The sequence below is a fragment of the Podarcis erhardii genome (genome assembly GCF_964252035.2).
Source record: "Podarcis erhardii genome assembly, chromosome: 6".
Taxonomy (NCBI): domain Eukaryota; kingdom Metazoa; phylum Chordata; class Lepidosauria; order Squamata; family Lacertidae; genus Podarcis; species Podarcis erhardii.
Window position 1 is genome coordinate 59959149 of NC_138510.1, and position 16513 is coordinate 59975661.

The 16513-nt window shown below is 40.9% G+C and overlaps 1 protein-coding gene across 2 annotated transcripts in view; it reads right to left on the reverse strand.

Annotated features, from left to right (window-relative positions):
- DAB1 (DAB adaptor protein 1) overlaps window positions 1-16513 on the reverse strand; it is a 643380-nt gene that overhangs the window by 275144 nt on the left and 351723 nt on the right. For both annotated transcript variants that reach the window (XM_081867205.1, XM_081867206.1), the window contains one exon: window positions 6810-6871. The gene's annotated coding sequence lies outside the window, so the exon portion shown is untranslated. The remainder of the gene's footprint in view (window positions 1-6809; window positions 6872-16513) is intronic.

A 16513-nucleotide genomic window follows, 5' to 3' on the forward strand; every position in this document is an offset into this window, starting at 1 on the left:
AGAGAGAGGCACTTTGGGGGTTTTCTGCTGCAAGGGACAAAATAATTTGGCTAGCTATAGGTATTTTATGCACCTGGGAAGGCACCATTTGTTTCTATCCCCTACCTGGACAAAGCCTTAAAAGTGGCACAGTAATCTTTCTTCTTTCCTTTTCTCACACAACACAATGTGGTTACAGAAGCAGATGCTGTTCCGTCAACATGCAGACTGGTATGTGTGTGTTTGCATGCTGAGACAGCTGTATGTGATTTCTACCAGCAAGTTGCAAAGTGTTACAGAAAGAGCCAGGAACCCTTACATTATTCACATTTCTTCTTTCAATTTGATGTGATGGGTTTTATTCTGAGTACGCAAACTTTCTATCAAATCAGTAGACTTTTATAGCCAAATCTACTATGAAACAAACAGCAGGCCACAAATCTGTCTCATTTCGTTTCTACAGACCCACATTCTCAAATACTTATGCACCCCAGGCCATTCTCCTGACTCCAGTTCTCCCTTCCCAAGCAGTGCAGTTGGGAAATCTCATTTTTTAAAAAAGGAATACCCATATCATCCTGAAAAATCTATTTGGCTTTTCCTGTTTTCTTCCTGCTCCCCTGCTCCATTTTCATCAACTCTTAAGCTTCCTCCTTTGGACAGAACTGCTTATTCTGCTATCTGTTAATAATAATAATGCTAATAATTTTATTGTTTATACCCCATCCATCTGGCTGGGTTTCTCCAGCCACTCTTGGGCGGTTTTCAGCAAAATACAAAAAATAATAAAATGTCAGACATTAAAAACTTCCCTAAACACAGCTGCCTTCAGATGTCTTCCCTGTAACCTCACTTCTCGCAGTGAGGGAGAAGGCCCTCAGAAGTGGATCTCAGTGTCTGGGCTGAATGATGGAGGTGGAGATGTTCCTTCAGATATCCTGGGATGAGGCCATTTAGGGCTTTAAAGGTCAGTACTAGCACTTGCTGTTTCAATACAGTGGAAGAGTATGTGGATGTAGTATGTTCATCTAATTGCATTCATTATAGTACTTTCTCGTGAGCTATTTTAGGATATTTTAGAGGAAAGGCAAGCATGACATTATGGAAGAAATCAGAGCCTGCTTTTCACCACTCCTACTTCCACCACCCAGCTTTACATTTTAAATAAAAATACTAAACACCAGTGAATTGAATGCTGGTTTAGCCTAGGGGTTATTTACTCAGTGAATATATAGTGACACTTCCATTTCCCAGTTGAGCAAGGCCTTATGTGTGGCTGCTTCATTCTCAGTGATGATCCCACCGCACATACACCAGAGATCACTTGGAAGTACAAGGTAGCTTCATTGCCTCCTTTGTGCAAATAATTCCTGGTGATTTGGAGCAGTAGTTGTATGTAGTCATTGGCTTGATATAACCAAAAATACCCCAGCTGGCTTCTCCTGCTGGTTTCTTCAGGACTCAATATTGGAGTGGAAGAGGTATCTCTGAATTAAAAAACTGGACCCACAAAAGTTACAGTGGTACCTCGGGTTACATACGCTTCAGGTTACAGACGCTTCAGGTTACAGACTCCGCTAACCCAGAAATAGTACCTCGGGTTAAGAACTTTGCTTCAGGGATGAGAACGGAAATCATGCGGTAGCAGTGGGAGGCCCCATTAGCTAAAGTGGTACCTCAGGTTAAGAACAGTTTTAGGTTAAGAACGGATCTCCTGAATGAATTAAGTTCTTAACCCGAGGTACCACTGTATCTCTGCCCTAGTAGAATCCTATGTGAGCATGTCCACAGGTTTGCCCAGCATTTAGATCAGGGTGTGGCACCTGTGGCCCTCCAGATGTTTTTGGACTCCAATTTCCATCTGCCCCAGTCAGCATGGGCAATTATCACTGATGATGGGAGTTGCAGTCCAGGAACATTAGGAGTATCACAAGTGTCACCTTCCTGATCTAGATATAATATATCAACTGCATCCCCCTTATCTATTACACCAATTATTCTAGTATAAATGCAGTTAGGTTCATCAGGCAAATTGTTCAATATTTATACATTTACAAGTTAGGTTTTTTTATGGACATTCACCTAATCATCACTTGCAGAAAAGAGGTCTTCAGTAAAAACTAACATAAAATAAAACATGAATAGGCCATTGATGATCATTAGCATATTTGACAGGGGAAAAAATACTATGGTTGTAGAGGAAATGTAGAACTGTGCTGATACTTGCCACTATGGCCTCCCTCCCTTTTGATCCCAGTTCTCCGACAGGTATGCCTGAGACACTGTGTGCCAAGTAGCATATTGCAGAACACCCATGCTTCCTAGCAGCTACATCTTCTACTCAGAAGCAGTGCAAAGGAAGCCAGATGGAGTTCGCTGTGGGTGCACAGTGGGAGATCAACTAAAGAACATGTCGCACTCCCTGAACCTGGAGAGGCACACCTGTTACTTCCTTGTCTTTGATCTCTGGGAAAGCGGAACAACTCTCCAAAGGAGGTAAGGAGAAGATGAGTGCATTATTTCCAGCAATATTCTACACTGGATCACATACAGAAGCAGGTACCAATTAAAGATTGCACAGCATGAAGCAGATCAGATGGTAGTTGCAATTGAACGGTATAATTCAACACCACAGAGTCACAATTCATGATGGAAGTTATGACATCAGAGTAGGTGAGTTAACAATACTGCCAAATGGAAGCAACAGTTTGTGATGAATATTGCTAGTAGTAAAATGTGGCATTGTGAAAATGAATGCTTCCTACTGACTAATGTGCCATGCATCCTAGCAGTTATTTCAAAAGGTTTCTCATAAATGTATTTGCAGAAGTTCTGAAAATCCAGCTTTATTTCAGACACCAAAATCTGATGACTATGCTATAACTGCCCTTGCAACTCAGAAATATTGCCAATAATACTCTAGTGATGTTGGCATTAGGTGCTCATGCACTTAAGGACTAATGACTATTCGTGGAATTTTATACTGTTCTCTCCTCCACTGCATGGTATCCAAAGGGAACAATTCAGGACTAGGAAGCAGAGCAAATAACTCAACCAAGGATTTGGTTCACACACTTCTGCTGTGCCCCCAAGTCAAGAATCCATCACCCAATGACAGCTGAAATGAAAACATGGCTGCTTGGGTGAAACTGATGCATAATTCTGAGGAATCTGTGCCCAGGAAATGTGGTGCAAATCATCCTTAACTGCTTACCTTGCTGAATTCCATATGTATTTGCAAGTCTGGATCAAGCATTTGTATCAACAGAAACACTTTTTAAAATTATTCTAGAAAATAGATAGATGCAAAAGCACTATATTAGTTGTCTCCAAGTCGATTTTTGAGGTTAGAAGGGAGACTATAGTATAAGATTCCTGTTAGGGTATCCACAGGAATAATTACATAGAGAAACTTCCTATGGAAGCAATTCCCCCAGAAGACAGTTAAAGAGGTCAAAATGATAGTCTCTGTCTGCTCCACTGGGATGATCATAATCAACCTGAGCAAAAACTAATGGATTTGTTTCTACAGTGTCTTGCAACCAGTTTGCAGGAGTGCACAGCAGAAGTAGCAAGCTCAAGATGGGCAAAATGGGGGATTTAGTTCAAGGCACATAAGCCCTAAGTCATTTCCCAAGAAACATCTATCTAACCCACTTTAACCTTTAAAGTAAACCCCAATGTTCCAATGACATTTGTTAAGTATATATGCTATTTCACCTCTCTCCGAAGGAAGTCTCCCCTTTTTTCAAAGCTTCAGCAAAAGACAGTGTTCCATTTGTTTTCTATACAACATGAGCCACAGAAGATAAATAATTTACCAACAATTCTAAATCAAGCATGGTATATTTGCTACAGACTAAAGGATAGAGGGGATTACTTTAAGCAGAATTGTGTGAGTGTATGTGCCTATCCATCCATCATCCAGAACAGAAAACCTAGGCACTTTTCAGATGGAGGATAAGATTAAATATGCTATATATAGGCTTACAAATGTATCCTGTCATAGGGCTGCCAAGAGCTTCACAACATTTCAGCTATTAAGGATTAAAAGCTAATTATACATGCAAACTTCCCCTTTTCCTTTTCTCCTGTGAAACAGGGAAGTCACAGCATTTTTAGTTTAATATGGCTTCATTCTGGCAACTAATGTTGCATTTGCTGTGATTTACCTGATTTTATTTTATTTTCATCACAAGCCACTTTAAATTCCAAAGCTGTAGAGGAGAATAAAATAATAATAATAATAATAATAATAATAATAATAATAATAATAATAATAATAATAATAATAATATCATCATCATCATCATCATCATCATGGCCAGCTGCCCAGCTCCTAATATGACTTGATGGTCTTTTGCTAGAGTTTCAGCATTCAAATTCAAACAGGTCTCACTCTACTCATTTCCTAGATGGAAAGACTGTTTGGAATCCTTTCTTCATATATGCTACTTCAAGAAATTTGTGAAACAGTCATATACAAATGCACACACAAAGAATGCTTCAAAAAGCCTGCAACCAGCTGGCCAGATATTGAAGCAAATCCATTCTTCTAGCTGTTCTTTACATACAATTTTATCCAATTTACACAGAGATCTTCCCACTTCCATCAACTCTTTCAGTACATTATCAATCACTTTATTGGCATATTAGCAATCCTTTTATTGTGCTGTGTGCATTAAATTCATTGTCATGATACATTCAGCATTATTTGTACCTGTTAGCTTTGCTGAGCTGTAATAAGAGGACATATTCCTCACATACCCTTTTCTGACACAGCATGAGAGTGCTAAATGCATTATTGTGACAACAAAGAACTGCTACATACAAGCTGAACTTCCTTAAACCCAAGCTGAAATTCTAGGAACTGTTACCTGGGAATAAGTCCCATTGAACACAATAGGACTCATTTCTGAGCACACATCTATAGGATCAGATTGAACATCATCTCATGTCAGAAACTGCATTGTTTCTTGTGTGCACGTGCCTATGTATAGCCATGGGAGGAGTTCAACATTATGCAAAGGTGATCATTCCATCAGGGCAAGCATATTTTAGCCCCATATAAATTGTGAAAATTGGCAAATCACAGAGGATACACAGGGGAGACGAAGGAGGAGGACCCCATTGCACAAGCAGCCATCCTTGCAGAAGGCTTCTGCTGACAGGACTCATTTGTATATATGGCAAAATAGACATATATAGATTTATAAGATACAGATACAATTTACTATTTTCTAATTAATTTTTTTTTTAGAACCAATTGCGTATTTCCAAAATTGGAAAAAAAAATATGTAAATGAAAAGCAAGATAAAATATATGACCACACACACACTGTACATACTGAGTGTGAAATCCTAAGTCCCTAAGGTGACACTCCAGGAGCTAAAGGGAGGTCCACTGTGAAGATCATCCTTTGACCAGCAGTGGAAAGCTCCACCACTGTAGCTCCTCTGAGCAGAAAGGGCAAAATAGAGTCATTTCCAACTGATGCAGCCTCATAATGCAGTCCAAGCTAGACAGTGTGGTGGCCAGGTGTGTCCAGCATGGTATGAATTCATTGTCTGCTGATTTTCATGCATTTTGGAAGCACTGCACAAACTGCTTCACAATTCCTGTGCTCCCTGCTTCCTAAGTGCCCAACAGCCAGCTGGTTGTTGAGCAATTTGGAAGCAATTGCACAAATTGGCCGTGCCTGTAAAGCCCCTTTTGACCAAGCCATGCCCTTACCTCCCTCCCACTCCCTATGTCATATATGATTTCATGTGCAAAGCAAGTAAGGGTGGGGTTTTGCTGAAATGGCCTCAGGGGCCAAATAGGAAGGCATGTTAGGCCAAATTTGTCCCATGAGGCAGAGGTTCCCAGCTCCTTTTCCTGGATCTAGGGATACAGCAAATGCATTTTTACTTTGGTCTCCTCAAAACACCTGTTTCCATGTTACGGAGAACCAGCAAGAGAAGAAGCTTGAGTGAGAGATGTTCCTTCTTTCTACACTTCTATCACAGTGTGTAAAAGTAAGACTTGGGATCTTCCTCATAATGGCATTTATAAGCCTCAGAAGCTTGGTGGTGTTCATGTTCTTCACTGATCTACAAGTTTCATTCTGTATGTTGCAGCAGAACAGACAGTTGAAATGCAGCTCACTTGCATTTCCTCTTTTTCTGCTGTTTACAGCTTAGTAAATAACCGGGAACCTACATGCCTCATTGCTCATTATACTGAAGGACTTCAGTTTACCTTGTTTTTAAAAGAAACAAAAACAACAAAAAGAATGCCAAGCAAAATGTATATCTCTTCTTCTGGAAAGAGGTACAGAAAGCATGGACTCACTTAGAGCTAGAGCTAGGAGCTCTAAGTGAGCTCCAAGCAGAGGAAGTTGCAAAACATGTGTGCTAAGATGTTTTACGCCCACATTGTATGCCTCAATAAAACACCTGTCAAATAAATGTCAGTCTTCACTTTCATAATATATTGGGGCCACCAGGTCCTATCACACACAAATACCAAAGACTAAATCTGTACACTGCACAATATCCTTGAGCACAACAGATAACTGTTTTATAATAGTTGTTTCATGTAACTAAGTGATCGTAGATTGAGAAAGATCAGCCCAACAGTTCTCTGTATAAAATATCTTTCTTTTGTCTGAATTAAAAAGGACTTACTAATTCATGTCTATACTTTTACTGTCTGCCAGTGCTAATTTAAAATGAAATACGGTCTGTCCTCCTGACCTTTGATTGTCTACTGCCCTTAGAAGTCATGTTTGATAGTTGAAACAAACACAGTTCTTTTGACCAATAATAATAAAAAAGCATCAAATTACCTCAGTAATCTGTTTCTGGTCATGAAGCCTAGATCCACTTAGCAGTCACCATGCCTTGGCCACTGTTCAAAAGAAATAAATACCAATTAGGGAACTGGATTTACAAATACAGATAACTCAGCCAGTAGAGCATGAGACTCTTAATTTCAGGAGAGTGGGTTCAAGCCCCATGGTGGACAAAAGATCCCTGCATTGCTGGGAGGTTGGACTAGCATCACCTTGTGGTCCCTTCCAACTCTGCAATTTCATGATTCGATCTGTCATTAGTTTGGTTGACTGAGCTTTTATCCATGGATCCAAGCAGATCCATGGAGGAATATAGAATAAAGAACATCTGGGGGAAACCAAACCAGATTAAGGGCAATTCACACAATCACTTGGGACCAGTAATTATCAAGGAATAAAATTATCATCTTCTGATAAAGTATCCTCCATGTAACATTTTGTTCACATGGTAAATAAATGCCTATTGGTGGCAGTGACTGGTGACTATTCATGCAATCAACTTGAGAGAGACACAGTAATCATATGATCAACATGGGCATGCTTATTGCTTCTCAGTCATCCCATTATTCTTAATATTACATTTTAAGGTCACCTTTCACAGATATGACCAAAGATGTTGCAAAAATGGTCCACAATGCTGGTTTAAGAAGGGTGGACTAATTTAGCACTTCAGATTTGTCTAGAACCCTGCGGCTCTTCTTTGTATAACTATACAGATATGTGAGGGCCTTGGTTTATGTTTTGTTTTTCCATTGCTAAGAAAGCCCCCCCCCCCCAATGGCTTTAATCTCCACCTATTCTTCTGCACACATAAAAGTCATACACTTGGTGTGTTCAATGAGTCTTTGGGAATAATAGAGTCAATCCTTTAAGAACCAATATGCTGTGGTGGACATTTCAAGGAGAGAAAAAGAGCAGATATATTAAAACAATTTCAGCAATTTCCTTTGGTATTGAAAGTTGTGACCCTTTGAATAGCAGCTCCAATGCATTTCTATTTAATGGCACAGATCTACATATAAAGCCCTAAGGCTTGGAATACACACAGAAGCCTCATGTATTTATTTTATGAAGAGTAACATTAACTTAGGAATACTTTGATGAATGTTGAGTAGGGCTTTGCCGCTGTGTGTGTGTGTGTGTGTGTGTGTGAGTGTGTGTGTGTCAAAAGAAGTCTGCAGCATTTTGAGCGTACATACTGTGATACACACACTGTTTTTCAAAAATTTGTCTGCAAATATAATACTAAAATAAATCCTCATGTCACATACAGTCGTACCTTGGAAGTTGAACAGAATCTGTTCCGGAAGTCCGTTTGACTTTCAAAACATTTGGAAACCAAACGCGGCTTCTGATTGGCTGCCGCGGAAGCCCCATCAGATGTTTGGCTTCCAAAAGAACATTTGAAAACTGGAACAATCACTTCCAGTTTTTTATCATCCCAGAGCCGATTTGTTCGGGAGCCAAGGCATTTGAGATCCAAGGTATGAATGTACTACTTTCCAGTTTGACCTTGACATCTTTCCTACTAATATTTAATAGGATTTTTAACCCAAAACAAGACCCAGGAAGTTCACACCACAAAATATGTTCTGAAAGTATGCCAATTTCACCTCCCACCCCCAAAGAAACCTGCCCAAATGTGGAATAATGTTCTAGGTCTAGATTGCTGCCCTGGTGTTGCTGGAGTACATCTGTTGCTGGACAATTATCCCAGACCATTGGCAATGTTGACTGAGACTGATAAGGGATGGAGTCCAACAGCATCTGGGGAACCACAAATTTCTATCCTCTCTTTTATGGAGAAATTGGGTTCCTATACGATTCCCACAAACCATGCTGGCTTTCAGCACTTTTTTTGTTTCAAGAGTGTCAGTTGAAATTAATTTATTAATTCATAAAAAGCTTTAAGGCAAGTTTCTTGCATCTTTGTTCCCTGAATATCTGTCCCATTTCCAGTCCATAACTCCATTAGGAGCAGATGGGAAAGGAAGGAAAATTCAGGACCTTGAATAAGGACTAAAGTACAAGTTCAGGACCATGGTTAGTGATCCTGCAGCTGAGTCAGAAAACACAAGCTATCTCAGAAGTATCTTGGAACAACTGGCAGAGCCTTATATTGTGGGCTAGGTAGTCAAGATGGAACCCTATCTGCAGCCAGTTGCTTTTTAAGCAGTGGTTTTTCTAGCAGTGGGGACTGTTTCAGAGAAAAATCCTGGGAGTTCTCCCAGTCCTCTGAGATGTCTGTGGTCCAGACTTGGGTGTTTTAGAGTTGAGATGCCAGTGGACACACTGTGCAAGGGCCAGGAAGTGGAGGCATCTCCTCCTCAGTGCTGCTGCTGTAGGAGGATTCTTGGCCTGGGGCCATGACAATAGGGAAGGCTTTAAACTGCTCACCACCCTCAGAGATTTCAATGCAGCCAAGATCATTGTTCCTGTACTTGAGTATTGCTGTGTTTTGGGTTGTTTTTGTTTTAAAAAAGTCTATTTGGGGTATAATTTTTGCATATAATGAGTCAAATACCGGCTGCCTTGAGGGACATCTTCAGGAGAGAGAAAAGGCTAAGTAGTAAACCCTACATAAATCTGGAGTGGAGTCCCTAAAACAGTTGGATAGTGTCCTGTATGCCTCCTTCCAGCAATTCCTTGGCAAAGTTGGTGCCAAATATATTGCTCTCCTTTCCTTTAGATCAAATCAGAGAGACCAGCAAGGTCTTGTCATCTGGGCAGCCCAGGACTACATACTACTCAGGCTTGTGCCCCAGAGAGGTCACTTTGGTGCTGCCAACACAACAAGAACAACATGGGAGGAAGCAGTTACAAGTTACCAGTCTCTGCAGTCACAGCAGGTGATCTGATTCTCCAGCAATTTGACTTCACCCCTGGTGGTGCACTCCATTGTCTCACAAGACAGAAACAACAACAACCACCCAAAATAATACACAACCCCCATATCTTATGCTAAATATAAGAGAGTCAAATTGTGGGCTGTACCATATTTATGGAGCATAATTTGCCTATATATATCTATATCTATATCTATATCTATATCTATATCTATATCTATATCTATATCTATATCTATATCTATATCTATATCTATATCTATATCTATATCTATCTATATATCATACCCTGGTCCTGAATGGGGTAACTGTGCCCCTGAAGGACCAGGTGCGCAGCCTGGGAGTCATTTTGGACTCACAGCTGTCCATGGAGGCGCAGATTAACTCTGTGTCCAGGGCAGCTGTCTACCAGCTCCACCTGGTACGCAGGCTAAGACCCTACCTCCCCGCGGACTGTCTCGCCAGAGTGGTGCATGCTCTAGTTATCTCACGCTTGGACTACTGCAATGCGCTCTACGTGGGGCTACCTTTGAAGGTGACCCGGAAACTGCAATTAATCCAGAATGCGGCAGCTAGACTGGTGACTGGGAGTGGCCGCCGGGACCACATAACACCGGTTCTGAGAGATCTGCATTGGCTCCCAGTACGTTTCCGAGCACGATTCAAAGTGTTGGTGCTGACCTTTAAAGCCCTAAACGGCCTTGGTCCTGTATACCTGAAGGAGCGTCTCCACCCCCATCGTTCAGCCCGGACACTGAGATCCAGCACCGAGGGCCTTCTGGCGGTTCCCTCATTGCGAGAAGTGAGGCTACAGGGAACCAGACAGAGGGCCTTCTCGGTAGTGGCGCCCGCCCTGTGGAACACCCTCCCATCAGATGTCAAAGAGATAAAGAATTACCTGACGTTCAGAAGACATCTTAAGGCAGCCCTGTTCAGGGATGTTTTTAATATGTAATGCTGTATTGTTTTTAATACTGATTGGGAGCCGCCCAGAGTGGCTGGGGAAACTCAGCCAGATGGGCGGGGTATAAATAATAAATTATTATTATTATTATTATTATTATAGCTATATAAATTGTTGTATGCATCTGTTTATGTGCTCCTTACTTAGGGAATCTGGAGTGTATACTGTATGTATGCAATCTATTATGCTTATAATAAATATAATAATGTGAATGAGGTGTGATAACTTCATTCTTTGCAGAACTGAGTGTTTTTGCTTCTGTTAAGGAGTGAGATAGGTTAAAAAAAAAATCAACCCTGTATAGATAAGCTTGACATCAAGATTTTCAGACAATTACATTCTGAGTTGGGGGAGTGTGTGTGTGTGTGCGTGTGTGTGTGTGTGTGCGCGCGCTGTAAAAATGCTTCTTATGTCTGTATTATTTTTGCTTTGAGTACTTATTTACTGTTTATTATCTTATTGTATGGTTTTGCTTTGATTGCCTGTCTTCTATTGTCAGCACCTGTCTTGTACAAGGACACTTACAGGTGGAATAGCAGAACAAAATAAATTTGCGTCTGCAGTGTGCAGGGAAGGAGAAAGCAAGATCTTGAAGAGGTTGGCTCTGTTCTGTGTAGCTTTGTAGATTCTGCTTCCATGCAAGAGGCTAGACAAGGACTTCAGACTATTCATCCCTTCCTCAGTGCACGCACACACACTTTATGACTTTCATGACTCCATGCAGCAGGCATAACACACTCCAGACAACCCATTTTCAGGGGATTATATGGCTCTTCTCAGGTAGTTAAAGTCACTCAACCTTTTGACCTTGTGTCCCCTAACACTCCTAGAAGCATAATCACCCAGGAATGCACCACTTGTCATGTGTGTCTTATTACTGAAATAAAAAGATCAGCCATTCAGCAACCTGAGCCGTAGCATTGGGTTCATTTGGTGTATACATTATGATGAGAAAATAACATAAACTTAATAAGCTACACTGTTAATTAGCACATTGTCTCACTAGGGAGATGAGATACATAAATAAAATTAAGAATGATTAAGTGGAGAGGAGGCAGAGAAGTCAAACTGGAATAAACAGCATTTCTCAGGTCATTGGCTTAAATACTGATATTGCATGCTAGGATAATGCTTACATAAGAAAAGTAAATCTATGAACGCTAGACATCCGCAGGCACTCAAGCTGAACGTCACAGCCAATGGGCTCCTGGTTTGCTTTTGCTGAATGAGACTATAAGAACCAGGCTAGGTCAATGGTCCATCCCCTGCCTGGCTCTTAATTGTACATTGATAACATAATTTATATGAACAAAGTGGATTTCAGGTTAGCATGGTGGGCAACCTGTGTGCTTCCAAACAATTCTCTCTGTTACCTGGGCATTCCTGTGAATAGCCCCCCCCCAGCAGCCACAGGAACTAGAAACTTGTGTGTATGTGTATGTGTATGTGTATGTGTATGTGTATGTGTATGTGTATGTGTATGTGTATGTGATTACTATTATTATTGCCACTCAGGTCCTGCTTTTAGGCTTCCCATAGACACCTGATATGATTATCTCAGTAAGAACAGGATGCTGGACTATATAGGCCTTTCATGGGGCTCTATTTATGTCATTATTCTCAGGAGGGGAGGAGATTCATCATCACAATTATTGTACAGAGTCATTACTCCAAACTTTTCTAAAAGCCTTGCCCTACATTAGTATTTAGGTTGGCTGGGGGAAGCATTACTGTCCATTGCACTGCTATAATAACTAAATAATAAGGTCATATTCATTACATGGGAAAGGCCCCTGAAAGCCGACTTACTAAAGCACCACAGAGAAAACCGTAGTACAGTTAAATGCCATAACGAAACAGTACATGACTAATCTACCCCCCCCCCCAAAAAAACCTTTAGGCAGAAATCCTTTTCTCCCTAATTCCTGAGAATCCAACCCCCCACTTTTTAGAAAGAGACCTCTAGTGGCTAGCTTCTGCCTAATTTAGATGCATAGTAGCATTTTTTCAAAACACCTACCCACACCCAGATGGACAAGATGCATGTTTACATAGCCACATAGCATCTTATATAGCATCTCCAGGCACTCCTGTCTTCCACTGCCTCCCACAGCTTGGTCAAACTCATGCTGGTAGCTTCAAGAACACTGTCCAACCATCTCGTCCTCTGTCGTCCCCATCTCCTTGTGCCCTCAATCTTTCCCAACATCAGGGTCTTTTCCAGGGAGCCTTCTCTTCTCATGAGGTGGCCAAAGTATTGGAGCCTCAGCTTCAGGATGTGTCCTTCCAGTGAGCACTTAGGGCTGATTTCCTTAAGAATGGAGAGGTTTGATCTTCTTGCAGTCCATGGGACTCTCAAGAGTCTCCTCCAGCACCATAATTCAAAAGCATCAATTCTTCGGTGATCAGCCTTCTTTATGGTCCAGCTCTCACTTCCATACCTCACTACTGGGAAAACCATAGCTTTAACTATATGGACCTTTGTCAGCAAGGTGATGTCTCTGCTTTTTAAGATGCTTCATGGATCATTGCCTTGCCGTGGTGAAGGGGCCTGAATAACTCAGAGAAGCTATGACTTATGCTGTGCAGGGCCACCCAAGATGGACAGGTCATAGTGGAGAGTTTTGACCAAACGTGATCCACCTGGAGTAAGAACCCTGCCAAGAAAGTACCGGCAAGTACCCCTGCCAAGAAAACTCCATGGACCCAAACAGTATATTTAACCACAAATGCCAAGGATAATAAAATTTGATATTATTGTTCTTTTGTAGCACAAATAAAAAAACCAGTATGTAAGAAATGGACAGAAGCAATAATGCAGCTTCCTGTAGTGAGGTACGCTTTGGATGTTTTTGGCTACAGCTCCTGTCTTTCCTGACAACTGATCATGGGAGCTAGAACTCATTGGAATTGTAGTCCAAAACACCTGGAGAATACCTGTATGGAAAGGGCTCCAATAAAGTATAGTGGATGAAGTGTGTTCTGCTCACTCTTTGCACATCTGCATCCCGAGTGAAGTGAAGGCACAGGGTATAGGCCTACAGCTATTTCACAACAGTATGTGGATCTGAACACACCAAAGAAGGAGTGGCATATAAGCAGAACTTTTTGCCCAGTGTTGCTGACTCTGCAGACTGTTACATTAGCAAATGGATTAAGCATGTTTGCACAGATGAACATTGTATGGGGAAGGAGAAAGAATTGAAACAGTTACTGCCCTTCCCCCATGACAATCAAAATTTGACCCATTGTGCTTTGGTCATCATCACTAATGCTGGGGTACTTGAGCAACAGAAGACTCAGAAACAATACTGCAACAGCATTTGCATGACACTCCCATCAATTTACTGGGGTGGGGCATGGGGGGAGAGTGTGCATCCTGGATTAGCATCTTAAATAGGTTTGCTCCACCACCTCCAGAATTTGGCGATTTTGATTTCTTTCAATTTCACATTTCCCCCCCAATGTTAAGTTCAGTTCAATTTTGCATCAATTTGTTGTTTTTTCTTATAGTCCTCATAAAAATCATCAGCTGCTTTAGTATACATTATTTTAGCTACTGGCCGCCCCTCTTGTTTATTATTAGATTAGCAATATTATTAGATTAGCAAAAACAAACAAAAATCTTTTCAATAGGCCGTTGGGATGGTGAGGGGAAAAGACATGTTACTTGCTTGTATGTATTATGCTTTCTGGTATAGCCCCCACCACCAACTGTGGTTTACACGCACAGTTTTAAAACCATTATTGATTTTCTAATCTTGTTTTTATTGTACTTTATGTAGTTGACTACCATTAGGGCTTTGTGAAACAACATTTGCTAAGATAGAAATCTAGAGGAAACCAGGAAATAAACAAATAAATGTACTCTTTGTTTACTATGCAGTTACTCGCATTATTTTTGGCAACGTGCTTTGCAAATTACAATTAGATTTATATGCTTTTTCAGAGGGTTTTTTTTTTTTAATTCTTTAGTAAGTAGTAAGAGCAGCCATTCTGGGAAAAGAGGATTCTAATGTGGAATTACAATAGGAAGTCCTTCAGGACACACATATTGTGATTGATGAATATACCCAACAGTAATCTAAGGACTACCACAGATGCTCCATCTACTGAATTTCCAGTGATCTCCCGGTAAATAAGGGCCATGAGAATTAACCCTTAGGATCACAGGAAAGTAGAATGAACAACTTTCATTAACTAACTAATGGCTCCTATTTTCAACCATCAGCAGTTTCAAAAGAGGCATTTACCTTTCCCACTGTCTTTTATTACAATGCAAAATATAAGGGAAAACTTAGTCTAGTTTCTCAATGGACCACAGAGAACAATAATGAGCGACTGAATCAAAGTCAGTTGTCTTACAGACACAAGAGATTCATCATTAGCAGTGCTTGTTTCTATTTGTGTCCAAGGGACAGTAGACATAACACTGCTGGATTGATTTGTATCTTCCCAAGTTAGTCATGAAATGTGCCAGAATGCTTAAAAGGAAGCCAAACGTGGAAATGAAGAGTGTAGGAGCAAACAGTTGGAGCTATCCCGCTTCAGGGAAGGAAAGAATAATGAAGTTAGATATATTTGGGAAAGAACAACGTCATTTAAATGAAACAACGCATTTTCTCTCCGGAAATTTTTGAAGGATCTCAATGAACACGCTCCAGTCAGAGTTAAGTATGTTCAAGTTTCACTGGCTGCAAATGGATTGGACCAAATGTTCCACAAGCTGCTCACATTACAGATCTGTTCTGTCTCCTTTACCTCCCCCCACCCTGGTCTCTGCCTGATGTGGGGCATTTCCCTCTTCCTTCTATAGTCTCCCCATGGCACAGCCAGTGCTGCTCAAGGAGGGTCCCCAGACCTTCTGCTGAGGCCGTTTGGGGGCAGCAAGTGAGGAGAAAGGGACAGGAAAGCTCCTTCCACTTTCACAAGTTCAGCTCCAGCTGTGTGGGAAAGAGCCAGCGTGGCATAGTTGTTAGAGTGGCAGACTACGACCTGGGAGGCCAGGGTTTAAATCCCCTTTCAGCCATGAAATTCACTGTGTGACCTTCACCCAGTCATTGTCCCTCAGACTAACCTGCTACCTCACAGGTTTGCTGTAGGGATTAAATGAAGAGGGGGAGAACCATTTACTCCACTTTGAGCTCCTTGAAGAGAAAGGGAGGATATAAATGCAACAAACAAATATAATTTAAAAATGTGTGCTTAATCTGATAGGACCAATTCAAAGCCCCTGAAACTGGACTGGATCATGATCAATATTTCTAACTTCTAATGTATTTTTAATAAATTGCTTTAAAATGAATTTATATTAATCAGAACTCAATTCCTGTACTCCATTAATACCAGCTAGAATATCTTCATTGGAGAAAGCAAAATGGCCATTCCAATTTGCTTTAGTTGCTGCTGTTGTTAAAAACAACTTCCTAATCCTCGTTGAGTGGAGCATTCTATAAACATAATCACACTGTTTATGCTCTGGTCCAGGGATGGGGAACTTGTGACTCTCCAGATGTTTCTGGTCTATACCTCTCATCAGCCCCCAAGAGCATCCCACATTGGGAGAATGGGAGATGTAATTCAGCAATATGTGGAGTGTCACAGGTTGCCCATCCCAGCTCTAGCCAATGCCAATGAACTGTTGCCAAGGATATTTTACCATGTTTTTTAGAGGTTTAGATTCAGCTTTATACTAAGCATAACATTAGATTACTAACACTGTCAGCGCTTTTAAAGTGAAAACTAGCCAGTTTGTTGACAACTGTATACTGACAGAAGAGCAAGGTGACATTTCACCAGCCAAGGAGTGAAATAAATATTGTAAAACACTGTATAAATGATTAATCAAAATATAATAAAACACCTTATCCGTTATTCATGTTCTAGTT